Genomic DNA, 27,457 nt, shown 5'->3' on the forward strand with positions numbered 1-27,457 from the left:
CCAAAGATAGTAAACACAGTTTTGAGCAAACATACAGAAACATACAAACATTTTAGCACTCTTCTGAAAATTGCTCTAGTGCCACTTGTGAGAGGACATCTTCTGCTATGAGGCGAATCCACAACTGGTTGCGATGCACAATGGGCCAAGAGAGATTGACCACTTTAATTATCTTATACACTGAATCAGATGTTTTTACAAAAATTAACTTAGACGATTTGATTTATGTGTACAGTTTGAAGAAAGAAAAACGTAAAATGACTTTGTGTTGAGTCAACAGTTACTGTTGAGGCATCAAAAGAACTTTTCAATTTAATTGTTCTAAAATTTCTGAGGCTTACTATTGTACCGTAACTTTTTTAAAGTAATACGAGTATTGTATTATTAAAAAAAAATAATGAAATGCAAAATGCAGGAAATTTAACATTTTCAAATCGAAAAGGCCTAAAACTCAGTGTTTTTAAGTTGTCTTTTTTTATATATAATTTCTGAGGGAAGGCCTCCGGACCCCTTATACGTAAACCAGGGGATATTCAATAACCCTCAGGTATATCATATGCTTCTCCCAGAGTCTGCCGCCCCAAAGCAAAAGCTCAAACTCCGTCCATGGTTATAACGGTCAAATATTGAGTAACAGGTAATTAATCTAATTGCCCGTTATTAGGAATTAATTGCAATTGGTAATATTAAAATCCGTCGCGAATAAAGGTGTCTAGCGACTGTCTTAGCCAACACTAACTTGCTCAACCACCGTTTTTCGCCCGAATTCGGATTTACATGCATTCTTATGGGGAATAGCAGGAAAAGAGCAACTTCTAAACCAATGGACCGAATTGGATGAGATTTTAACCAGCGGAAGACCACATCTTGAAAGTACGGATTCCGGAATTTCAGCTTAATCAGAACAGAACTACGGGAGTTATGAATTATTAAAGATCTATCGCTGGATTCAATGGGAGACGGAGTCCTGGTGAGCTGGCTCTTACTGAACGTGTCTGCCTCACATATTCCCGATTTTTGTCTTTTGCGTGTAGAAAATAAGTTCAAGTGATGACATTGGCCTACCTGTATTAACAATTTGCAACTTCTCCTGAAAAGATCTTGTTCCAAAAGGTTTCGTTTCACCAGCAAATCTTGTATCACATCCATTACCCTTTAATACAGCACTATCACGACAAACACTAACACCTAAATAAATAATAAACACGAAGCACAGCACGAAGCCAACGACTACACGCATTCAGTTTCACGCGCCAAACTTCTGTTGTTATGTTCCTGGCTCAGAATGAAATTCCCTATGAATGATTAAAAAAAATCCCTTTCCGAGCTCGAAATGACAGGTTTTAAAAGTTCGAATCATTGCAGGCCAGAACCAGAATTTTATTTCGGGATGGGGATCATCCCTTATTCCTGGGCTGGGTTATCTTCCCAGAGGCAGAGCTGCATGCCACCAGGCGCGTCCCCAGGTTGCGGATAGGGGAACGGCCAGCAGATGTGTTGGCTAGCTGGAAACAGTCGCGGACAAGCAGCAGCAGGATTGGAGGAGGCGGTGAGATGCGGAGTGGCAACTGCATCTCAGTAAATACTGCAAGACTCCGATGAAAATCCTGCGATGTGGCGAGGAGAGCCGCCACTAAATAAGCTCAGCTACTGCTGCCTTGCAGTAAGGGGAGGGATCCCCAAAGGCTAAGGGAAGGAAAACCCTAACAGAAAACCAAGGGCGGGAGGAGCTCAATAGGCATAGAGAAGCCAATCTTCCTAAGGGAAACAACCCTAAAAAAAAATTCCTGGTCATCCAAGGTATGGGGGTTGGGCGCGAGGCCAGCACCCTAGCACCATAAAAATACCACCCGCTAAAAATTCTCAACAAGGAAGAGCCGGACAGATTCATGGATGCCGAAAAAAGCATGTGAAAAGGACTAGGAATATGTTAAACATAGGAACTTGGAATGTAATGACACTTCTGAAACCAGGAAAGATGCAAGAATTGTCTGAACAAATAAAGAAAACACAAATTGAAATAGTAGCTCTGCAAGAAACCAGATGGAGTGGATATGGTGTAATAAATAAAAAGGACTACACAGTATTCTATAGTGGTGCAAGAGATAAAAGAGGACTGGCTGGTACAGGTTTCATTGTACAAAAAAGAATACAAAATCACATAATAGGATTTGTGCCTTACAACGAAAGATTATGTAAACTGAGAATTAAGGGCAAGTATAACAATATAACCCTAATCAACACATATGCACCAACTGAAGATAAAGAAGATGAAATAAAAGAAAACTTTTATGAAAATATTCAAAATATGATAGACAGTGTTCCAAAAAGTGATATAATGATTATATTAGGAGATTTTAATGCAAAGTTGGGAAAAGAAAAAATATATAGTAAAATATCAGGTAGGCACACATTACATGATGTAACAAGTAAGAATGGTGAAATATTATGTGAATTTGCATCTGCAAATAACCTGATGGTTATGAGCACCCAATTCCAGCATAAACGAATACATAAAGGAACGTGGATATCACCTGACCAAAGTACTATTAATCAGATAGACCATGTCTTGATTAACAGCAGGAAAAAGGATTTGATAAATGATGTAAGATCTTTAAGAGGCCCAAATATTGACTCTGACCACATATTGGTGCGAGTAATCCTAAAACAGACTATTCCTGCAATGTATAAGATAAAATCTTCGCCAAAAAGCAAATGGAATAAATCAAACCTACAAAACCCGAAAAAAATGAAGGAATATCGAGCAGTATTACATGAAAAATTGAAAAATCTCCAGGGAAGCAAAGGTGTTAACGAAGATTGGGGTAACATACAGAATGCGATAAATGAGGCAGCTAAAGAAGTTATACAAAAAGAAAGATATACCCCAAAAAATGAATGGTGGGATGAAGATTGCAGAAGGATTATTCAAGAAAAGAACAAAGTAAGAAGGAGAGCAATGCAAATAAAGACCAGGGCCAGCCAAGAATTATATAATGTAAAAAGGAAAGAAGCTAATAAAATGTGTAGAGAGAAGAAGAAGAAGAAATGGTTGAATGATAAAATAAGGCAAATTGAAATTAATTATAAGAAAAATGAGACAAGAAAATTTTTCAAAGAGATACAATCCTTTAAACAACAGCAAACAGTATCGCCAATGATGTGTAAAGATACAGAAGGTAACATCATCTCAGAAAAAGCACTAGTCCTAAATAGATGGAAGGAATACTTTAAAAAGATTCTTAATAATAATGTAACAACAAGTATGCAGGCACCAATAGAACAGAATGACAATAATCAACAAGAACTACATCCTCCATCGTGGAACGAAATAACACACATAATACAAAATCTAAAAACAAATAAAGCTGCAGGATCAGACAACATCCCTCCAGAATTAATTAAAATTGGAGGAAGAACATTGAAACAGAAGTTGCACAAGCTGATATTAAGTGTATGGAATGATGAAAAGTTACCAACTCAATGGAATGAAGGTATAGTGTGCCCAATTTTCAAAAAGGGAGATAGATTAAATTGTGATAATTACAGGCCAATTACACTCCTAAACATTGCATATAAAATACTTGCTATAATACTAAATAAAAGGCTATTGGAATGCACTGAATACAAACTTGACGAATATCAAATGGGATTCCGAGCCAACAGATCAACTATAGATAATATATTCATAGTAAGACAGATTTTTGAAAAAAGCTATGAATTTAATATTGGACTCTACAACTTGTTTATAGATTTTACCCATGCATTTGACTCGGTGCACAGGAACAAAGTAATAGATGTTTTAAAATCATATAAACTAATCAGACTAATTATGTTAACCTTAACCAACAATAAAGGAAGAGTCAAAATTAACAGGGAAATGAGTGAAGAATTCGAAATAGAAGGTGGAGTCAAGCAAGGTGATCCCTTATCTGCAACGCTGTTTAGTATAGTGATAGACTTTGTATTGAAAAAGATGAAATTGAGAGGAAACATATCAACAAGATTAAAACAATGTATTGCATATGCCGATGACATCCTTATAACAGCAAGGACGAAAAAGACATTAATAGAAACATTTGAAGAACTAAAAAGTGAAGCTTTGAACATGGGGCTCGTAACTAATATGCAGAAAACTAAATAACTCAGATGTGTAAAAGGTAAAAGCAGATTACAAGACCTAATTATAAACGACGAGAGAGTAGAAGATGTGAGATCTTTCAAATATCTTGGATCAGTTGTTAATGGCGACAACACAATTGAAGAAGAAATTAGAGAGAGAATTATTCTAGGTAATAAAGCATATTTCGCCAACTTAGCCCTATTTAAGAGTAAACTAATATCTAAATCTGCAAAACTGAGACTTTATTATAGCATAATAAGACCCATAACCACATATGCATGCGAAACTTGGACCCTCAAAGACTCATGTAAACAGAAACTCTCAATATTTGAAAGGAAAATCTTAAGAAGAATTTATGGCCCTCTAAAAGAACCTGATGGAAATTGGAGAATACAAACCAACGAAGAACTCAACAAGTTAATCAGGAATGAAAATATCATAAATTTCATAAAATCACAAAGACTAAGATGGTTTGGGCACGTAAATAGAATGTCTGATGAAAGACTAGTAAGAGAAATATATAAATGGAAACCACTTGGGACACGAGCCATAGGAAGGCCAAAGAAACGGTGGGAAGATGAAATAATTCAAGATCTGAAAGACATGAAAGTAAAGAATTGGACGAAGAGCATCCGGGATAGGAAAAAATGGAGAGATGTTGTTGAGAAGGCCAAAACTTTCAATACATGAAGTTGTAGCGCCTCAAGAAGAAGAAGAAGAAGATCATCCCTTATTAGCAGCCGCCACATAAATTTGAAACAGTGGGGTTAGAAGTCCTGAAGATGAATCTCAGATTATTACAACGTATTATTCAAGGTGTTTAATCCTGCTAATGAAGTAAAATTAATTACCACTATACACTTTTTAAATTAGATATTTGTAAGATTTCGGGGAGGGGGGTTTCAGCCCCCCGAGTCCTCCACCTGGCTACGTGCCTAATGTGTTTTCTCGTTTTATGTTTAATTCGTTCATCTTCATCACTATTAATCTAAAGAGTCGGAATATAGCAACTTAAATTAACTAATATATATATATATAAAATTTATTTTTGATATCTTTCCCTTTAAAAAATATCCAGTTCCGTGAAAGAAGTATTCTCGCTGCTTTGGAAGATTAGGGAGGAGAAGAAACAATCACTATTTTTGTAAATACAAGGATGGGGGGAATCAGCATATAGGTGCTTTAATTGCTTAAGCTTTGAATTTTAATTTAGTTTGCTTCATCTTCAATATTTAAGCTTTTCTCTTTTGATAAATTTATGTTGAAGTAACAGAAATCAGCAAGACAGGAGCAAATGTAAAGTGAAAATTAGCGTAGAATTGGTTTGCCCATGTTATTCAATTTTCCTGTTCTTCGCACTCTACCGGGTATGTTTTCCCTAGTTCAGCGGAGGGAACGGTAAAAAGGCTCTGAAGGTTGAGAGTGCGATCGGTGGACTCTCACAAGAAGGAGGTTACCCTAGGCACGGAATCACCGCGCCTGAGAAGCAGTGTTTCCTCCCCCTATTTCTTCTCTCCCCCCTCCTCGCCAAGGGTTGTAATGGAAGCGGGAGGAATGACGCCAGGGTGAGATTCCCTGAAGTCATTCCACCGGCTGGAGAAAGGTTCCCGGACATTCAGCGGCAAACGGTTGGAAGCATTCGCGCGCTGGAAGCAAAGAAATGTATGCATCGAAATTGGTTTGGAAGAATATTGCGAAGAAATGTGTGTATATATATATATATATATATATATATATATATATTTAAAAAAATGAAATACAGCCGGGTCATCTGCGATTACCTAGATGACCCAGAGTATACGCCGCTGGTTTATACAATAAATGTATGAGTTCAGCCCGCCCAATGTTTTCATTGTACATTTCATTTGGTACCGTACTAGACATTGTAGTTAACATACGATGAAACCATGTCACGCGCTAAACTGAACTGAGCAACGCAGCAACGCAGAATCGCTCCCCGTGACACCTGTCACGCGGATTAAACATCACATGAATTATAATACGGTCAGGATAAGTGCCTACAGTCGGAGTTACCAAGAATAAACCTAGGAGGATTTGATTCATGCACCTGAAATGACGTGACATTTCTGAATATACACATATATTAAATCACAGATAAATAAACAGTACTTCTTGCCCTCATTCTCTCTCTCTCTCTCTCTCTCTCTCATTCATACACACATTACATGGCATATTGTGACAATATGACAATTACAAAGGTTAGATTCATTAATACTTTGACTATACTCATGAGTAGTATCGATGTGAGATAAGGACGGTCGCTATTTAATATTCGCAATTAATTTGCACGTACTTATAACTAATTTGCACGTACTTAGAACTTATTTGCACGTACTTAGAATTCATTTGCATGTACTTAGAATACTTTACATTTATGTATTTGCATGTTTATAACTTTTATGAATATATAATTGTTTATTTTATGAAAAATATGTATATAGAAGGTAATTAGAGGTACTAAACGCTATGCATATGGTTTTATATTCATTACTGCAAAGTATGTAATGTATCAATCGATAATATTAATGTTTATAATATTGAAAATAAGAGTTTATGGTTTATGATCCGGTATGAACGCTGGTAATGGTACGAAAGAAGACGGTCCCGGTACTCGAACCCGCGATATGTAATATTATTAATTAGTACTATGTAATAATGTATGTTATTATGTTATGAAAGACGATGGTACGACACGCTAGACAGAATACTGTCTCCGAATCTCGACTCCGCTCTGATGCCAGACAGAGAGAATGAATTAATATTCCGCGCAGGTAGAGGAGAAAGGAATTTGGGGAGTGTGCGTTCAAGGTCAAATGACGTCACAACGTCAGAACAAAGAAGGAACCCGATTGACCAATCAGAGATCGCGTCGGTAGATTTTCAGAACCGGTTTTTTTTCTAGGTTAACCAGTACGCAAGAACAGGGGAAAGCTATGCAATACTGTAGGGCAGGGGAGGGATTCAACCAGACAACAAAGGATGTCTGGAATCGCAGCAATGGTCAAATTCTGAAGCTATGCGTTGCTTGTAGAACCGGTTTCCGCCGCCAATTAATATTCCGCACAGGGTTGCCCCAAGGCACAGGACGCTTTAGCAAGGGTTTTAGGGTAGAAAGCTTGCATGTTAGAACAGGTTTCTGTCAAAGTAGCCCAATGTTACCGAGAACACAAAAAAGAAGGATTTTTGGATACCCAATTAGATTGGAGCGAGAATTTTATTTTGAACAAGGAGAACGAAGCGTAAGGGTTTATTATCTGTACTAGGAAGAAGGGAGAGCTCTCAGGGACTGGGCCTACAGTTTTCACTATTTGCTTTTATCACGGGGTATCGAACCTAGGACCCATTGATTATTGACTTAGGTAGTAAATTTATGTTACTGTGTGCTATTTAACATAATATTGAGTTTATTTTTTTACCAAACTTTGACTTTATGTCAAACGTTTTTCCAGCTTATTTTTATTTTTACCAAAATAACACAATTCAATCTGTTCAGGCAACATTTTTAGTTATATTTTCGACACACAAAGTGTGTGTTCTCAACTTCTGTTTATTTTACAATTTTATGTTAATTTTTTACCAAAATAACACTATTTATACTATTCAGGCAACATTTTTTATTAATTTTGGATTCACAAAGACATTTTTTTCAACTTTTAACTTATTATTTTAAAATTGTATGTTAATTTTTACCAAAATAACACTATTTGTACTATTCAGGCAACATTTTTTATTAAATTTTGGACTCGCAAAGATATTTTTACAACTTTTTAACTTATTATTTTACAATTTTATGTTAATTTTTTACCAAAATAACACCATTTGTACTATTCAGGCAACATTTTTTATTAAATTTTGGACTCGCAAAGATATTTTTACAACTTTTTAACTTATTATTTTACAATTTTATGTTATTTTTTTACCAAAATAACACCATTTGTACTATTCAGGCAACACTTTTATTAAATTTTGGACTCAAAGACATTTTTTCAAATTTTAACTTATTATTTTACAACTTTAAGTTAATTTTTTACAAAAATAACACTATTTGTACTATTCAAGCAACATTTTTTATTAAATTTTGGACTCACAAAGACATTTTTTTCTACGTTTAACTTAATATTTTACAACTTTATATTAATTTTTTACCAAAATAACACTATTTATACTATTCAGGCAACATTTTTTATTAAATTTTGGACACACAAAGTGTGTGTTCTCAACTTCTATCTGTTTATTTCACAAGTTTAGGCTTATTATTACCAAAATAACACAATTCAATCTGTTCAGGAAAGACTTTTAGTTATATTTTCGACACACAGAGTGTGTGATCTCAATTTCTATCTGTTTATTTCACAAGTTTAGGCTTATTATTACCAAAATAATACAATTCAATCTGTTCAGGAAAGACTTTTAGTCGCATTTTCGACACACAAAGTGTGTGTTCTCAACTTCTATCTGTTTATTTCACATCTGCTATGGGTGTGACTATTGATTTCTCTTTCTGGATGCCATGTTGGTTTCTGTGTATTCCTCTTGCTGCTTGAATTTGACCCATAGCACAGTTTAAAAACTACATAGCTGAAACCTTAGAGAAACATAAAACTGCAAACACAATATATCTAGATTCTTCCAAGGCATAGGATAGAGTAAAAACATGGCTTGCTTATGGACTAACTTAACAACATAGGAATAAAATAGACAAGCAATCCTTTTTTCAGTAGAAAATTCCAATTACTCAAGTAAACTACATCATACGTAGTACATAAGAAGAGCAAATTAACATCATCAGCAGTAAACCATCATGCAACTTCTACCTGCTGAAACAACTAAGTGAGTATAATTTATCAGAAAAATGCCTACATTTCAGCCTAATTTACCTCTACATTAATAATACTACCAGAATACTAAGGCTTCAAAAGTGAACACTAAGAATAATGTTCAGACTAAAGTATAGGGCATCTTGCAAAAGATTATTACTCCGTACATCTACAAGTCAATAACAATTATTCTAAATACTACGAACTTGGACAAAATATAGTCAAATACACAACACAAGAAGGAAAATAATTACAAGTAAAACAGCAGACACTCAATATCTCAAAACAATCAGGTAAACATATTCTACAACAAACTGCCTCATAACATAAAACTGTTAAGTCCCCAAAACATATACAAATACAATCAATAAAAACTACTTGAAATGGGAAAACTGTCTACAGTCTCAGAGAGTTGATGAAATAACAGCAAAACTTAGAAGCCTGCACAGTCAATAGTGCTCAGTTTGCATACAGTTCACATGCAAACTCTCATGAAAAGGTTCAAAACAGTCTCCCAGCTCAGTTCTCATCTATACTTGGACAACAAAATCCTGCAACAAATTCTCAGAAATCCTACCTTTCCTACCCTTGCTTGAATAGCTAAAGTGCAATCTTCATACTAAATTTTGAAAAAAGGCATATCTATGTACATAAAAGTGTGTACACATGTGTTTGTCTGCGTGTACTCTTAGATAAATTGATAGAAAAGCAATATAGTTATAAATCAAAGACTATACCTAATAATATTAATTTCAAAATAAGCTGATAGAAAAAGATATAATAACTACAGTATACGCTTTTAATTATTGTTAATTACAAAAAATGAAAGTTAAATACAGTAAATAAACTTGGTCCCTTACATTGAAAAAGGAACATAAATTGAAAGTATTTGAAAATAAAATCCTTAGGAAAATATTTGGGCCTAAAACAGATGAGGAGACAGATGAGTGGAGAAGGTTACATAATTTAGAAGTACATAATTTGTATTCATGTCCAGATATTTTTAGAATGATTAAATCAAGAAGACTTAGGTGTGTAGATCATGTGGTACGAATGGGAGAGGAAAGAAGAGTATACAGGATTCTTGTTGAGAAACCTGATGGAAAAAAACCAATAGGAAGACCAAAACAAAGATGGAGGGATAATGTAGAGATGGACCTAAAGGAAATTGGTAGGGAAGGAAAGGAGTATATAGATCTTGCTCAGGACAGGGACAGATGAAAGGCATGTGTTGCTGCAGCCATGAACATTCGGGTTTAAAAAGGCTAGAGAGTTAGTTAGTTATACATTAAATAAGCATAATATTTGGATTGTAAGTAGAGAATATAACAAATGTACAATGCATTGTGCGAAAACTATGTCAACTTTGCATTATAAGCAGAAAATTAAACCAGTTTGCCTTAGAAATACATTTTAAGAATAGCCCAAAATAGCATGCGTAATAGAAAATTAAGAAAACTTTCTGATGCATAAAAGTACTGACTAGTGCTGAATGAATCAATTACTGTAAAATATTATTCTCTGATTCAAGTAATTTAACTGTAAACATTGTCTTTTGTGTGTAAAATATAATTGTTAGTTGCGCTGATAAGTGCAAATATTAACTTTATACGCCTTCATACACTCTAAATAACATAACTTTGATATATAAATTAGTAACAATTTGTTAAAAATTAAGTTAAACTGTAGAATTGTTTTCTTAAATAAATATAAAGTAGTAAAAATACTAAACAAATAATTCCTTATTTTCCTATTTAAAGGATGCCAAACAGTGTAAACCAGTTGTTAGTGGCTAAATAACATAAAATTTGAAGGCAGTAACAATATTTTTTAAAAAATACTGTTTTTTACCTAACTTTGTGAATTAAATACTAGTACATTTTGTCAAATTATAAATAAAATATACCTATTTCTTTGGTATTTGTACTAAAGTGAAGAAAATGTTACTAAAACTTGGCTAGTACAGTAAATCTGAGAGTTTTAGCTTTATTTGTCCGTAACTGGATATAATTGTAACTTGTTAATCTCGTCAAACACAATCTTTGCCTCAATTTTGGAAGCTAGCTGAACTTTAGCGTTTCGAATTACATATAGTGAAGGCCTCTATAGTGGAAAAATACACCCAGTCTGTAAAAATTTGGAAATGTTGTCTCCTTCTCTGTCGAACCAGACCAAGAGTGTTCTCAAATGTTTCAATATATTTCTTAACATAACTAACTTTTCAAAAAAAGAATACCTTGTGCCCAGATAGCTTAGTTGGTACAGCGTTAGGCTTTTAACCTATCTGTCCAGGGTTCGAGTCCCTGTCTGGGCGATTACAATTTTTAAATTTTGTCATCGGATCTTGCGCAGAATGGATATAAAATATGTTTACAGTCTAACAGATTATTATTTATCTTAAAATTTTGCAAATAAGCTTTTAAGTTTCTCAAATATCAGCATCTTTAGCTAACAGTACAGCATAACCATTATTATTATGATAGAAAAGTTCTGGTGGTAGAACCTACACTTACTGTAATATCTCTGTGGTATTAACTTACATGCAGCCCATAACTTTTGGGACTGTTTCTCCTCCGTTACATTTCCTCGCCATTTACCCTTAGCGTCGCGATTAGCCTCAGAAGCAAAAAAAAGCGAAATCTTATATTTGTTTTTTTATATCTCTGAAACCACCTATACTATAGAACTACATTTAATGAATTTTGCAGTCCTCCTGTGATCTGTTAAATAATACAGTCAATAAAAATATACTTACATAGAAAAATCTGTTTTTCAGATACTTTAATCGGGTAATCTGCTTTTGCGTACTTCCTCAGAAATATACACAATCATAGTTCTTTATAAATTTAGCACCTGATATAGAATAAGTCGAAGTCTAGTTAGAGTTGGCCTGTAAGTACTTCTGGTACATGTAGTTACTTGAAAAAGCAAATATTGGGTGTATAAAAGATAGCATTCTTGTGAAACAGTAAAAATCAACCTCATTTCCTCGTAATATTAGCTGTAAATGCTTCTTGAAGATTAAAAAAGCTCTGGCGTCTGGTCCTACGTCACCTACAATCCTTTGTAAGGTTCGTGTTGTCCTATAAATTGTCGATATACATACTAAGTCCCTAGTTACAGCCTAAGCTTTAAGTTTCAATCTGAGGATTTCAGTGTTCAGATAGTGATTGTAGCCTCGTATAATAAACCAAATGGAAATAACCCAAGTGTTGATGCACCCAAAACACCAGTAGTACTTCAAAAATACCTTGAAAAAGGCTATAAGGCTAAATTATTCTTCTAGCATAGAAAAAAGTTTAGCAAGTGGACCTATGGTTCATATAGTCAGTCGTCTGTGAACTTCGTCTTGTCCTGTGAATTGTCAATATATTGATAAATGGTTATATTTAAAAAAGAAAATAAACAATGTTGGTAAGCGTCCAGTTGTGGACCCCTCGGTAAAAGGATTTCAGTCTTTATAGACACACAATAATTTTTGTTACACTAAAAATTTGGCAAATAGTCGAAATGTTAAACATTTCGTGTACTTTATCCAGTAAGCCTTAGCTAGAAATACAATAAATGCGTTACAGACATAAAAATTAAGCAAGCTTTGATATTCTAGTGGCACATAATAAATATAAAATATCCTTTAAGATACTCTGACAAATAGTTGTGGGTTATCTGAGATCAAAATTTTCAAGTCCTCTCTCCTGCATAAATAGGCTCTAGAATTCACTAAGCCTCAAAATAATATTGGGTACATAAAATAAAAAGCAGATGGAGAGTGATGCTGATCGCATCATCTCCAAACAGCAAAAACAAAAGTATATGGATGGAGCCCTACCTGATATATTTAGAAAACTTTACCTAGTATAGCAGTAACAAAATACTCAGCAAACTCTAAAATAAACAAACTTTCCTACGTAGCAGGCGTAACCTGACCTAAAGAAATACATATAGAAATACAGAACCAAAAATAGCATAGTGGAAATCAGTAAACCCTAATAATAATAATAATAATAATATATTCTGTGGCTTACATTTTAGCTAAAAGTACTTTTTTTTAGGGTTTTTGAAAAAATTAAATAAATACTAAACTCTAAGTTAAAAATTTGTAAATGTATATATGATACAAAACAAAATATATAAAAATTAATACATACCCTGCAAAAAATCAATAAAAAAGTTGAAAACCTCTCTTTGTGCATCCAAAATATAATAACAAATACTTCCTGACTGGATTAAATTGTGTTATTTGAGTAATAATAAGCCTAAACTTGTAAAATAAAAGGGTAGAACTTGTCAAAACATACTTTTGCATCCAAAATATAATTCAAACCACATCTAAATTGTGTTATTTGAGTAAACTAGAGAATAATCCTGTAAACTTGGAAAAAATCTCTCTCTCTCTCTCTCTCTCTCTCTCTCTCTCTCTGTGTGTGTGTGTGTGTGTGTGTGTGCGCGTGTGTGTGTGGATGTGTGTGTGTGTGTGTGTCTTTGAGAGTCCAAAATGTAATAAAAATGGTGCCTGAATAATATAAATAGTGTCATTTGAGTAAATATTAGGCTAAACTTGTAAAATAAACAAATAAAAGTTGAGAACACACACTTTGTGTGTCGAAAATGTAACTAAAAATCTTTCCTGAACAGATAGAATTGTGTTATTTGAGTAATAATAAGCCTAAACTTGTGAAATAAACAGATAGAAGTTGAGAACACACACTTTGTGTGTCGAAAATGCGACTAAAAGTCTTTCCTGAACAGATTGAATTGTATTATTTTGGTAATAATAAGCCTAAACTTGTGAAATAAACAGATAGAAATTGAGATCACACACTCTGTGTGTCGAAAATATAACTAAAAGTCTTTCCTGAACAGATTGAATTGTGTTATTTTGGTAATAATAAGCCTAAACTTGTGAAATAAACAGATAGAAGTTGAGAACACACACTTTGTGTGTCCAAAATTTAATAAAAAATGTTGCCTGAATAGTATAAATAGTGTTATTTTGCTAAAAAATTAATATAAAGTTGTAAAATAATAAGTTAAACGTAGAAAAAAATGTCTTTGTGAGTCCAAAATTTAATAAAAAATGTTGCTTGAATAGTACAAATAGTGTTATTTTTGTAAAAAATTAACTTAAAGTTGTAAAATAATAAGTTAAAAGTTGAAAAAATGTCTTTGAGTCCAAAATTTAATAAAAGTGTTGCCTGAATAGTACAAATGGTGTTATTTTGGTAAAAAATTAACATAAAATTGTAAAATAATAAGTTAAAAAGTTGTAAAAATATCTTTGCGAGTCCAAAATTTAATAAAAAATGTTGCCTGAATAGTACAAATAGTGTTATTTTGGTAAAAATTAACATACAATTGTAAAATAATAAGATAAAAGTTGAAAAAAATGTCTTTGTGAATCCAAAATTAATAAAAAATGTTGCCTGAATAGTATAAATAGTGTTATTTTGGTAAAAAATTAACATAAAATTGTAAAATAAACAGAAGTTGAGAACACACACTTTGTGTGTCGAAAATATAACTAAAAATGTTGCCTGAACAGATTGAATTGTGTTATTTTGATAAAAATAAAAATAAGCTGGAAAAACGTTTGACATAAAGTCAAAGTTTGGTAAAAATAAACTCAATATTATGTTAAATAGCACACAGTAACATAAATTTACTACCTAAGTCAATAATCAATGGGTCCTAGGTTCGATACCCCGTGATAAAAGCAAATAGTGAAAACTGTAGGCCCAGTCCCTGAGAGCTCTCCCTTCTTCCTAGTACAGATAATAAACCCTTACGCTTCGTTCTCCTTGTTCAAAATAAAATTCTCGCTCCAATCTAATTGGGTATCCAAAAATCCTTCTTTTTTGTGTTCTCGGTAACATTGGGCTACTTTGACAGAAACCTGTTCTAACATGCAAGCTTTCTACCCTAAAACCCTCGCTAAAGCGTCCTGTGCCTTGGGGCAACCCTGAGCGGAATATTAATTGGCGGCGGAAACCGGTTCTACAAGCAACGCATAGCTTCAGAATTTGACCATTGCTGCGATTCCAGACATCCTTTGTTGTCTGGTTGAATCCCTCCCCTGCCCTACAGTATTGCATAGCTTTCCCCTGTTCTTGCGTACTGGTTAACCTTGAAAAAAAAAAACCGGTTCTGAAAATCTACCGACGCGATCTCTGATTGGTCAATCGGGTTCCTTCTTTGTTCTGACGTTGTGACGTCATTTGACCTTGAACGCACACTCCCCAAATTCCTTTCTCCTCTACCTGCGCGGAATATTAATTCATTCTCTCTGTCTGGCATCAGAGCGGAGTCGAGATTCGGAGACAGTATTCTGTCTAGTGTGTCGTACCATCGTCTTTCATAACATAATAACATACATTATTACATAGTACTAATTAATAATATTACATATCGCGGGTTCGAGTACCGGGACCGTCTTCTTTCGTACCATTACCAGCGTTCATACCGGATCATAAACCATAAACTCTTATTTTCAATATTATAAACATTAATATTATCGATTGATACATTACATACTTTGCAGTAATGAATATAAAACCATATGCATAGCGTTTAGTACCTCTAATTACCTTCTATATACATATTTTTCATAAAATAAACAATTATATATTCATAAAAGTTATAAACATGCAAATACATAAATGTAAAGTATTCTAAGTACATGCAAATGAATTCTAAGTACGTGCAAATAAGTTCTAAGTACGTGCAAATTAGTTATAAGTACGTGCAAATTAATTGCGAATATTAAATAGCGACCGTCCTTATCTCACATCGATACTACTCATGAGTATAGTCAAAGTATTAATGAATCTAACCTTTGTAATTGTCATATTGTCACAATATGCCATGGAATGTGTGTATGAATGAGAGAGAGAGAGAGAGAGAGAAAATGAGGGCAAGAAGTACTGTTTATTTATCTGTGATTTAATATATGTGTATATTCAGAAATGTCACGTCATTTCAGGTGCATGAATCAAATCCTCCTAGGTTTATTCTTGGTAACTCCGACTGTAGGCACTTATCCTGACCGTATTATAATTCATGTGATGTTTAATCCGCGTGACAGGTGTCACGGGGAGCGATTCTGCGTTGCTGCGTTGCTCAGTTCAGTTTAGCGCGTGACATGGTTTCATCGTATGTTAACTACAATGTCTAGTACGGTACCAAATGAAATGTACAATGAAAACATAGGGCGGGCTGAACTCATACATTTATTGTATAAACCAGCGGCGTATACTCTGGGTCATCTAGGTAATCGCAGATGACCCGGCTGTATTTCATTTTTTTTAAATATATATATATATATATATATATATACACATTTCTTCGCAATATTCTTCCAAACCAATTTCGATGCATACATTTCTTTGCTTCCAGCGCGCGAATGCTTCCAACCGTTTGCCGCTGAATGTCCGGGAACCTTTCTCCAGCCGGTGGAATGACTTCAGGGAATCTCACCCTGGCGTCATTCCTCCCGCTTCCATTACAACCCTTGGCGAGGAGGGGGGAGAGAAGAAATAGGGGGAGGAAACACTGCTTCTCAGGCGCGGTGATTCCGTGCCTAGGGTAACCTCCTTCTTGTGAGAGTCCACCGATCGCACTCTCAACCTTCAGAGCCTTTTTACCGTTCCCTCCGCTGAACTAGGGAAAACATACCCGGTAGAGTGCGAAGAACAGGAAAATTGAATAACATGGGCAAACCAATTCTACGCTAATTTTCACTTTACATTTGCTCCTGTCTTGCTGATTTCTGTTACTTCAACATAAATTTATCAAAAGAGAAAAGCTTAAATATTGAAGATGAAGCAAACTAAATTAAAATTCAAAGCTTAAGCAATTAAAGCACCTATATGCTGATTCCCCCCATCCTTGTATTTACAAAAATAGTGATTGTTTCTTCTCCTCCCTAATCTTCCAAAGCAGCGAGAATGCTTCTTTCACGGAACTGGATATTTTTTAAAGGGAAAGATATCAAAAATAAATTTTATATATATATATATATTAGTTAATTTAAGTTGCTATATTCCGACTCTTTAGATTAATAGTGATGAAGATGAACGAATTAAACATAAAACGAGAAAACACATTAGGCACGTAGCCAGGTGGAGGACTCGGGGGGGCTGAAACCCCCTCCCCGAAAGGGCCTCCCCCATGGCGCAGTGGTAGCGTCATTGCCTTGTAATCAAGGAGTCCCGGGTTCGATACCCGGTGGAGGCACAAGTGGTTCGGATCCCACTTTAAACTGTAGGTCCAGTCCCGATTAGCCTTACTGTGCATAAAGTGGACTTAAAACACCAACTCAAACCCCCTCCCCGAAATCTTACAAATATCTAATTTAAAAAGTGTATAGTGGTAATTAATTTTACTTCATTAGCAGGATTAAACACCTTGCATAATACGTTGTAATAATCTGAGATTCATCTTCAGGACTTCTAACCCCACTGTTTCAAATTTATGTGGCGGCTGCTAATAAGGGATGATCCCCATCCCGAAATAAAATTCTGGTTCTGGCCTGCATTGATTCGAACTTTTAAAACCTGTCATTTCGAGCTCGGAAAGGGATTTTTTTTAATCATTCATAGGGAATTTCATTCTGAGCCAGGAACATAACAACAGAAGTTTGGCGCGTGAAACTGAATGCGTGTAGTCGTTGGCTTCGTGCTGTGCTTCGTGTTTATTATTTATTTAGGTGTTAGTGTTTGTCGTGATAGTGCTGTATTAAAGGGTAATGGATGTGATACAAGATTTGCTGGTGAAACGAAACCTTTTGGAACAAGATCTTTTCAGGAGAAGTTGCAAATTGTTAATACAGGTAGGCCAATGTCATCACTTGAACTTATTTCTACACGCAAAAGACAAAAATCGGGAATATGTGAGGCAGACAAAACACCATGGTTGACAGGAAGCATAAGTGTTAATAAGCTTTGCTTTTTTGTTGGCCGTGCTTACTTTTCGGGGCTGAAGAGAATGTATGGACGCGTGGCGGATACTGTAATCTTTGCAACGCTTGTGCCAAACATGAAAAATCCAAAAGTCACATAACTTCCTTTGTTAAGCTGCAATCTTTCGCACAGACACGTATTGACGTGCAACTGGACAAACAGCGTGCTTTGAATGTGGTACGGCACAAGTAATCGGGTCCTGGAGTAAGTTGAATTTTACACTTAAATTAATATTGCGGGTTTTTATTTCACTAGTGCACGTCTTTCATTTTATATTTCACAGGTTGTTTTTTTATAGCTTTATAGTACTGTCTTGTTTTATTATTTGAAATTCTACATGTATATTAAACTGCAATAACGAGAATTAATTGATTGTGGTCGTAGCAATAAGACAAACTTTTGGAGTTTGAGGATCAAGGGTCGGAGATTACCCACTCGTTAGAACCAGCATACGCCACTGGTATAAACTTATACAACGCATACATAACACGTGTCATAAGCCACTATGATCCTTTGCTTTCGTGAAGCGATATGACTACAGATAGTTTAAATATAATATAGAACACTGACAAGTATCGAATTTTAGATCCAACAAATTATTACGAACAGTTATTGAGTTTGGAGAATTATTTTGGTTGGATAATTATGAAACCGTTTGCCTTGTTAAATGCGGGAACTTTATTTCTAAGATATAATAACATTACGAGGAAAGTTTTTGGGTGGGCTCGAGCACCATAGGCTAGCCGAAGGAAGGGTCGGCCCTTTCTTGCTTAATAATTTACTTATGGTATTAGTCGCCACAGGTATTGTTTATTTGCCTGAAGTCAGCTGGGTTTTCAATAAAACATCATTTATGCATGTTTTAGCTAGAAAATTAGATGCCTCACTGTGCCACAAATGTTTTGAACTCTGGTATTTTATACCTTTTTTTATACCTTTCTGCATGACGCAAGTCATTAAAAACCTACCTGAATCACAAGCGCCTCTGCGCAACAGTAGACGTCATTGTAGTGGATGATCCAACTACTGATTGATTTGGTTTATTTTACTTCGCTTTTATACCACTTTTGGTTAATTGCGAATATGAATATGAGTGATGATATTGATGAAGGGACACTGACAAGGAACACCCGTGCTCACGCCGGGATTCGAACCAGGGACCTCTGTCGTCTTGGCGCACTGTGCCAGGCACTCTGACCATTACCTACTCTATCTGAAAGCCTGATGGCTTGCTCTGGTCACGTGACTAAGCGTCAGCAACTGGAGGCGAGATAGCCGCCATGTTTGATTTGCTTCTTGGGAATCAATGTTGGACCTTTTTAGTGAATGTGGAATTGTAATGAAAATTTATGAACTGTATTCGAGTTTACATGACATGAAAAATATGCTTAAATGTACAAAAGGTATGGTGTATAAGTGTTGTGTGCTCAATTGCAGGGGCAATTATGTTGAAAGAGGTAAGAGTAAAGTTCACATTTCTTCAAGATGTTGCTGAAAATGAGATGTGATTCCTACGAGAAAATGCAAGTTAAGTAACAAAGGTTTCATACTCATAAATTAATAACAGAAATCGTTCATGATGTAAAGATTTCATGTGTCCGGAATAGGCATCTAATACGAGTATACTCTTAGATTTGGTCAATTTTAGTCTCTATTCAACAAGTTTTTTAGAAATTTCAAATAATCTAAATCTGAATTACAACGTTAAGATGCGTTGTTGCTTATGATTGCAAAATAATTTGTTTCAAGATTTAGTCAACGTTTAAAATATTACGGTCATATCTACCAAAGCAGTTTGTTAGTGTAACTGTTATGCAAGCATTCGATAAAATATTCATATAATTTACACAAATTTTCAGTTTCAAAGTATTCTTAATGAAAGAAAGCTATACAACTGGGCCAAATTGATTCATGTGTACATTTACATTCTTATTTTACTCCGCTTTTATGCTTCTTTAGGCTAATCGAAGGCTAATGGAAGATATGTTATGAATTCAAATACAAGGGTACGATGTGTAACAAGAACTTTGATTAAATATTCGTGTGCAGAATTATCCAAGAATATATTACTTATGTTTCAAACACAAATGTTTTCATACAGAAAGCATTTTATTACCTAGCTATGTTAATATGAACTACAAGTGTAATACATTTTATAAAATTGTTTCATGTGAACTGTTATTCTATTTTTTGTCTTTGTGAAGCTTCGATGTTCGTAATTTTGATTATTAAATCAGTGTTAATGTTTCATAATTCACTAACATTCTTCACGATTTTATTAACAAAGTGTAAACACAGAGTAAGGAAATATTCCAAATGGTTTTTTTTTCCAAATGAACGCTAAGATCGAAATATTAATCTGTATTTTTCCCATAAAAATGTTGAAACTCTGTCACACATCTTACTAACGACAATGAAAAGATTCAATTTGTTTATTATATTTCGTTCAATAAAGTCAAAAGGGTCGAAATTACAATGTGACAAGTGATTTAGATTTAGTCTTTATTCTTTATTCACATAAATGTAACATTGCCCTTGTACCAATTTCTTTCACATTTGCTGAGATGTTATAGAAATTAAGTTTTTGTATTGAGATTGTATAGCTACACAGAATAACTGCATTATCTGGTTGATTAATTTTGGGTAAAGTTAAAGAAAATTTAATTGATTACAGGCGCGGTTGGCCCTATAGCGCACAGGATCAGTGAACCCCCAGTAATATACGATAATCACCTCGAGAATGAACAATAAACAATGTCTTTACATTTCCACATTATTTCGCTAAAAATTCTACACAATAAGTCATGTATTTGTGCCCGTAATACGGCGAACTCTTTTGCTGAGAAGAAGAAACCGCGAATCGGCCGCCCTGATACAGACCCTCAGTTGAACCCCCACAGGACAGCTCTTGCCATTGTGAAAGCTTCGCGCGGGAGCAGAAGCTCGAGGAGGGTATAGGACAAAATACATGGAAGATGAGATTGCAGAACCTATGTCGACACCCAACGGTCATGCGCAGTTCGTTCTCTCGCAGAAGGCGCGGGACAAGGCTCCGATCTCGCTGCTTCCTCCCTTCCAGTGTTGCTGTGTGCGGTTCAAGTTTGAAGCGCACACATTACATATTCAATATTCTCTTTGTATCATTTTTGCACCGAACTTCTTGGAATAAATGCAAGATTGTGGCAGAGATGGATGAGTGGAAACAAATAAAAGCTGGAATTAGATGCGATGAATTAAAATAAAGGAGATACATTACCAAAATAGCTCGTGCATGCATTCAGAGGTTTTTCCTTAAAGGTGGAAACACTTCGGGTTCGCGAAAGAGAAAGAATGGCGCGAAGACGTGACTCGTTGTCGCTCGGTGTCAATCGTCTCAAGTTTGTTAGTTTTTGAAGTGCTTGGATACTTGTTGGAAAGTATTAAGTGATGCTGCGAGTGAAGCGAGGGATGGACTTTACCTAGGTTATGTCATTTGATGCATTGTAGGCGTTGCTGTCCGCGCAGGTAAGAAATGACCGATAGAAATGCACATAATTAACTTAAAATAAACTTCCTTGTCCACTGAAAAAAAGCGTGTGCTGGTCGACCAGCCCCAAATTTGAACAAAGCTGTCGCGTATCAATGAAAAGGGTCTCAGGTTGGATTTCTATAATGCACATGCCATTAGTTGCCATTTCCCTTTAATAAATGTAGGACCAGTTCTGATTAATCGGCATGGACGTCCGGAAGGGGAAAAGGGGGCCGCCCCCCATGGAAATCGAAAGTAAAATAAAAATTATATATTACACGCATATAATTTAATGTCAGTCACAATAATTTTTGGTAATTATTATAAAAGCGTTGCAGCAACTTCAGACTGAAAGAGTGTTTTTTGCTCCTCCTGGGGGAAAAAAATATATTACCTGCCCCTACTTGAGGACGTCCATGACATTCCAAGAAAACTCAACTTTTTTCATAAAGGCACAATTTATTGTAGTTTCAGCCCTAAATTTATTCGCACACCCCTAATACAAAACCTTATACTCCCAGGTAAAAAAATTCTGGACAAATCTTTTAAGCCCTCCCCCCATCCTTTTGTTAGGCGAAGGAAGTCTATTTTGCGGAAACTGAATATATGTCACATGACTTCAGTGAACCCCCGGGTAAATAATGCACGAGCCGCACCTGATTGATTAGGTATCTTGGCAAGTTTACGGTCGACCTAACATGCGGGATTTTGATTTAATCCATTGATTTTTACATACAAAAGTTCATACAAAAGCTGTAACGAGTTTTACTGTAGCTGACAAATATTCCGGATAATATTTTTTAAAGAAATACAATGTTTATTTTTTTCCGCCAGGAAGTTTCTAACGGTTTTCAACTCTTTCTTTGTGCTATGGTAGGAATTTTTGTTATGGCCATAGTGACTTCTTGAATGAAAATTTTAGTGTAAATATTCAATATTCTACTATTTTCGTCGGGAGGGTAAATGTCAAAAATTAACATTATAAAAGAAATAAATATACCTTAATTCTCTACAATAAAAATACGACAATGGGTTTACACGACCGTTAAGACGATCGCCTACAGATGATGACGTGTTGACTGAGCGCTGCGGCCTGAACCTCAAGATGGTCTTGCTCTGACACGGAGGTGGGTGGATGATCCAAATATCGTACACTCTACTGACGTAACAGTGTCGATTAGTAATTCAGACCACTGTTTATTACATCTTGAGAATGCTGATAAATATTTTAAAATAATTTTGTCCAGAGACAATTCGTTGTTAAGTGTTTTCAAATGAATGCTGAACATTTCCATTAAATTCCATTATTAAGCAGTTAGATAATAACGAAAAAAATAATAACAATAAAAAAATAATAATAGTTTTGCGGGTTAAGTGTTAGAGCAGCCACAGGCTGAATTTCTACCACGAGGACTTCACCAACTTATTTGACAAAAAACTGTGTTGATCTTTTAGTTTCTAATGCACATCGCTGTTCGTGCGATAAATTATACAATGCAGTGGCCATTAAGAAGCGGTATATTTGAGATTGGTAAAGTTACGTCAGTCAATATTGCGTATTGTATCATCACAAAGCACGAGTTGCATGAGCGCGAGGAGCGAAGAACCGGGTAGGAATTCTACCGCTGTCGTCTGCTTCAGAAGGCAGGAAGGGTCACATGAACCAATCACGATAGACCTCTGCTGCTCCGTACGCTGGCGTCTGAGAAAGCATTTACGCGCGTGCTGTAGAGATTGAAGCTTTCCCTCCAGAAAGGCATCAAGGAATATAGAGTTCTTTACGCCGAACCTGCTCGGCGTCCGGCCGGGAAAGGCATTGAAAAGAGATGCTAGAACGAGTGTTGAGAGTGGAGCGTTGCAAACGGATAGCGAAAAATAGCTATTACGAATGCCATGAAGGAAGGGCCTCCCCGATGGCGCAGTGGTAGCGTCGTCGCCTTGTAATCAAGGGGTCCTGGGTTCGATACCCGGTGGAGGCACAAGTGGTTCGGATCCCACTTTAAACTGTAGGTCCAGTCCCGATTAGCCTTACTGTGCATAAAGTGGACTTAAAACAACATATCAATCAATCAATTACGAATGCCATGAAGGTCAAACATATATGAAATTAGTCAAGTTTTACTATATATTCACAGCATTTACGCATTTTTTAAAATTTTAAATCTGGGAACGCCGGGCGTACGGGCGTACTATAAGATATTAATCTGAAACTTTAATTTTTGTCATCCAGACCTTATTTCTTGTTATTTAATATATATTCTATTTTTTATCTATTTGGACTGATTCCTTGTGAGGACAGTTGCTTCCATACAAATTTTATCGATCTAAACTACACCTATGCTAGATAATGAATACATGCCTTTATATTCTTATAGTTTTGTTTACCTATTCATATTATAATAGCAATACAATATTAATTTGTATATTTTAATCAATATTATTTTAATTTAATATAATTATTTAAATTTAAACGTTTATATATTATTCTTATTATTTGTGAGACACTTGGTTCGGACTCCCCCAAAATAAATTTCTAAATACGTACCTGTGTATGAAATGTCATTTTACGTAAGTCCGTCTGTATTTGTCTAATGAGTAACTACTGGAATTTGCAAGCTTTGTTTTTTTTTGATCATCCCTAGTATAATATACAAGTACTTTATTAATAAAGTGCACAGCACATGAAGCAAAAACGGGGGAACCAGACGTCCTGGACATAAGCACATTCCTCCGAAAGAATGCAAGTGGAGATGAGCTCTTTCGGGGATTCCCCCCGTTTTCTTTCGTTGTTTTTTTCTTAGATTTCTCCGAAATCAATTAATGTGACGGTCTAAACTATTCTAAAGTTAAGACAGCAAATCTTAGTTCAACGCTATATATTCCGATTCGTCCGTCTGTTCGATTATGAAATATCATCTTTTGATGCGACACGCGTATTCCTGATAAGTACAGCTTGACCAAGAGGAGAAAGCCCCATATGGCCCTGTCGTCGAATTTTCAACCGTAAGCGAGCGGAAGGGGTGAGCGATGCAATCAGCTGTTTACCATGCAATCTTGTCCCTGATTTGTCGAAAGTCACCTTTATTCAATGTCAAGTGTTTGTATCGTCATGAATGGGGGAGGTATGGTATGGGTTGGTGTTTTCAGTCCACTTTATGCACAGATAGGCTAATCGGGACTGGACCTACAGTTTAAAGTGGGGTCCGAACGACTATGTGCCTCCAACAGGTATCGAACCCGGAACCCCTTGATTACAAGGCCACGACGCTACCACTGCGCCATCAGGGAGGCCCTGAAGGGAGGAGGGAGGGACTACACAGCGAAATTAGACACACGTAATATTAAACGTTGCTCAAGTTTTTGACAACGAAACAAGGAAGGGAATATGAATATGGCAACGCCAGCGCATTCTGGCACAAACGAAGGTGAAGAGAGGCTAGAAAATGAACTATTGTCGAATTTAGTTCGCAGGTTTGGGAAGGTTTTTCTCTTCTTGTTTGAACTGTAAATCCTAACATTGCTCTGTTCTAGTCAACAGTCGAACTCAGCCATTTCTCTGTTCCAGTCAACAATTGAACCCAGCCATTTCTCTGCTCTGGTCAACAGTTGAACCCAGCCATTTCTCTGTTCTAGTCAACAATTACACCCAGCCAATTCTGTTCTAGTCAACAATTGAACCCAGTCAATTCTGTTCTAGTCAACAATTGAACCCAGCCACTTCTCTGTTCTAGTCAACAATCGAACCCTGCCATTTATCTGTTCTAGTCAACAATTGAACCCAGACACTTCTCTGTTCTAGTCATCAATTGAACCCAGCGTTTCTCTGTTCTAGTTATCAATCGAGCCCAGCCATTTCTCTGTTCTAGTCAACAATTGAACCCAGACACTTCTCTGTTCTAGTCATCAATTGAACCCAGCGTTTCTCTGTTCTAGTTGTCAATCGAGCCCAGCCATTTCTCTGTTCTAGTCAACAATTGAACCCAGACACTTCTCTGTTCTAGTCATCAATTGAACCCAGCGTTTCTCTGTTCTAGTTGTCAATCGAGCCCAGCCATTTCTCTGTTCTAGTCAACAATTGAACCCAGACACTTCTCTGTTCTAGTCATCAATTGAACCCAGCGTTTCTCTGTTCTAGTTGTCAATCGAGCCCAGCCATTTCTCTGTTCTAGTCAACAATTGAACCCAGACACTTCTCTGTTCTAGTCATCAATTGAACCCAGCGTTTCTCTGTTCTAGTTGTCAATCGAGCCCAGCCATTTCTCTGTTCTAGTCAACAATTGAACCCAGACACTTCTCTGTTCTAGTCATGAATTGAACCCAGCGTTTCTCTGTTCTAGTTGTCAATCGAGCCCAGCCATTTCTCTGTTCTAGTCAACAATTGAACCCAGACACTTCTCTGTTCTAGTCATCAATTGAACCCAGCGTTTCTCTGTTCTAGTTATCAATCGAGCCCAGCCATTTCTCTGTTCTAGTCAACAATTGAACCCAGACACTTCTCTGTTCTAGTCATCAATTGAACCCAGCGTTTCTCTGTTCTAGTTATCAATCGAGCCCAGCCATTTCTCTGTTCTAACCAACAATTGAATCCAGTGGCGTACCCAAGGAAAGGAGGTGATGGGGAAATAATAATATCAAAGGTAGTAAAAGGTGGTTAAATGGGAACCGACTACTAAATAAAGAATACGTAACCCCTCCCGTATCGAAAATCCTGGGCACGCCGCTGATTTAACCCAACTCATGGCTATCGATTACCGAAGAAGACTCCAGTCAACAACACCTACAAAAAAAATTATTAGTATAGCTTCCTGGCAACACTTTCAGTTCCAATCTGACCACACTGCAACTCGTGTCAGCTCGTGCATGGAAGATCAAAATGGCACAGAACTTTCACTAAGAATTAACAAAATAGCTTTGAAACCACCAACGATCCCAAGGGAAAAGTCGTTGACTACGAAACATAAAACTCAGGAATGCAAATTTTTGGAAAGGCTGGAAAGGAACTTCGACGTCGTAGAGTTTTACCGGAATTTGTAGCTTATATTACTGAAACTGGAAATAATTCGTAATTTATAGTTTCCGGATTTTAATTTGACATCAACATAAACTGTTGTAACACAGTAAGGCTAATCGAGTCTGGACCTACAGTTTTAAGTGATATCCGAACCACTACGTGCCGCCACCGGGTATCGAACCCGAAATCCCTTGATTACAGGGCAACGACACTACTACCACTGCGCCATCGGGAAGCCCCCCCGCGGCTTAGAACTTATAGTCTATACACGTGGAGCCCAGGACTGGGTAATTTTGCTTATTTAATTTTGTACTTGGAAGGGCCCGATCCCCTTAACATCCCTCTAAATACGTCCTTGAGTCAAGAACTAAAAAAATAGCGTGTTATTTGCATTGCAAGGTTACAGTTCTGCGCAAAGTGCATTACTGAAAATTCCGCAGAGGAACGTACGAATAGCAGGCCTCAGACAAACAATACTCGTGGTCTGCTGACTGTAGCTAACATGAGAGTAATGGAAAGGGTACATATTAGAAGGGGTAGTTATCAAGTGCGGGATGTCCTCATCCCAAATGGACCATATTTTTTGGATCATACTATACACAGCACATTTAGAGTGTACGAAAACAGAACTGTCATTTACAAGCCAAAGTCCATTTGCATATTCACTACAGCCAAGGTACAGAACTTGAACTATACCTTGTCCCAGTTATCTCTGGAGCATAACGGCAGAAGGAGGGGAGGATCGAGTAGGCAGAGCGAACCCAGTACATGCTGTGAGAATGCTGGTAACTGTAGTCGCCTCCCTCCACGCAATCCCGTTCCTCTCACGTGTTCATTGGTGGAGCCGTCTTGCGTCACTACTTGCGTAGAGACTTGGTTTCGTTCGCTTGCTCTAGAGATACTGCGACAGAGTTTTTATGGAATCCCTTCCCTCCCCACCCCCCGCAAAATGTAAGGGGAAAATAACTGCATATTCTTATTTCTGAGAAAACGCACATCTTGAATGACGTGCCACATGAA

The 27,457-nt window shown here is 36.2% G+C and overlaps 1 protein-coding gene across 1 annotated transcript in view; it reads right to left on the reverse strand.

Annotated features, from left to right (window-relative positions):
* Positions 1-27,118, reverse strand: part of LOC146003546 (uncharacterized) — a 295,640-nt gene extending 268,522 nt beyond the window's left edge. The window contains exon 1 of the mRNA XM_083141840.1: positions 27,113-27,118. The gene's annotated coding sequence lies outside the window, so the exon portion shown is untranslated. The remainder of the gene's footprint in view (positions 1-27,112) is intronic.
* Between the last annotated feature and the right edge of the window lie 339 nt (positions 27,119-27,457).

This window comes from Lepisma saccharinum, chromosome 20, assembly GCF_977018435.1.
Source record: "Lepisma saccharinum chromosome 20, izLepSacc3.1, whole genome shotgun sequence".
Lineage (NCBI taxonomy): Eukaryota > Metazoa > Arthropoda > Insecta > Zygentoma > Lepismatidae > Lepisma > Lepisma saccharinum.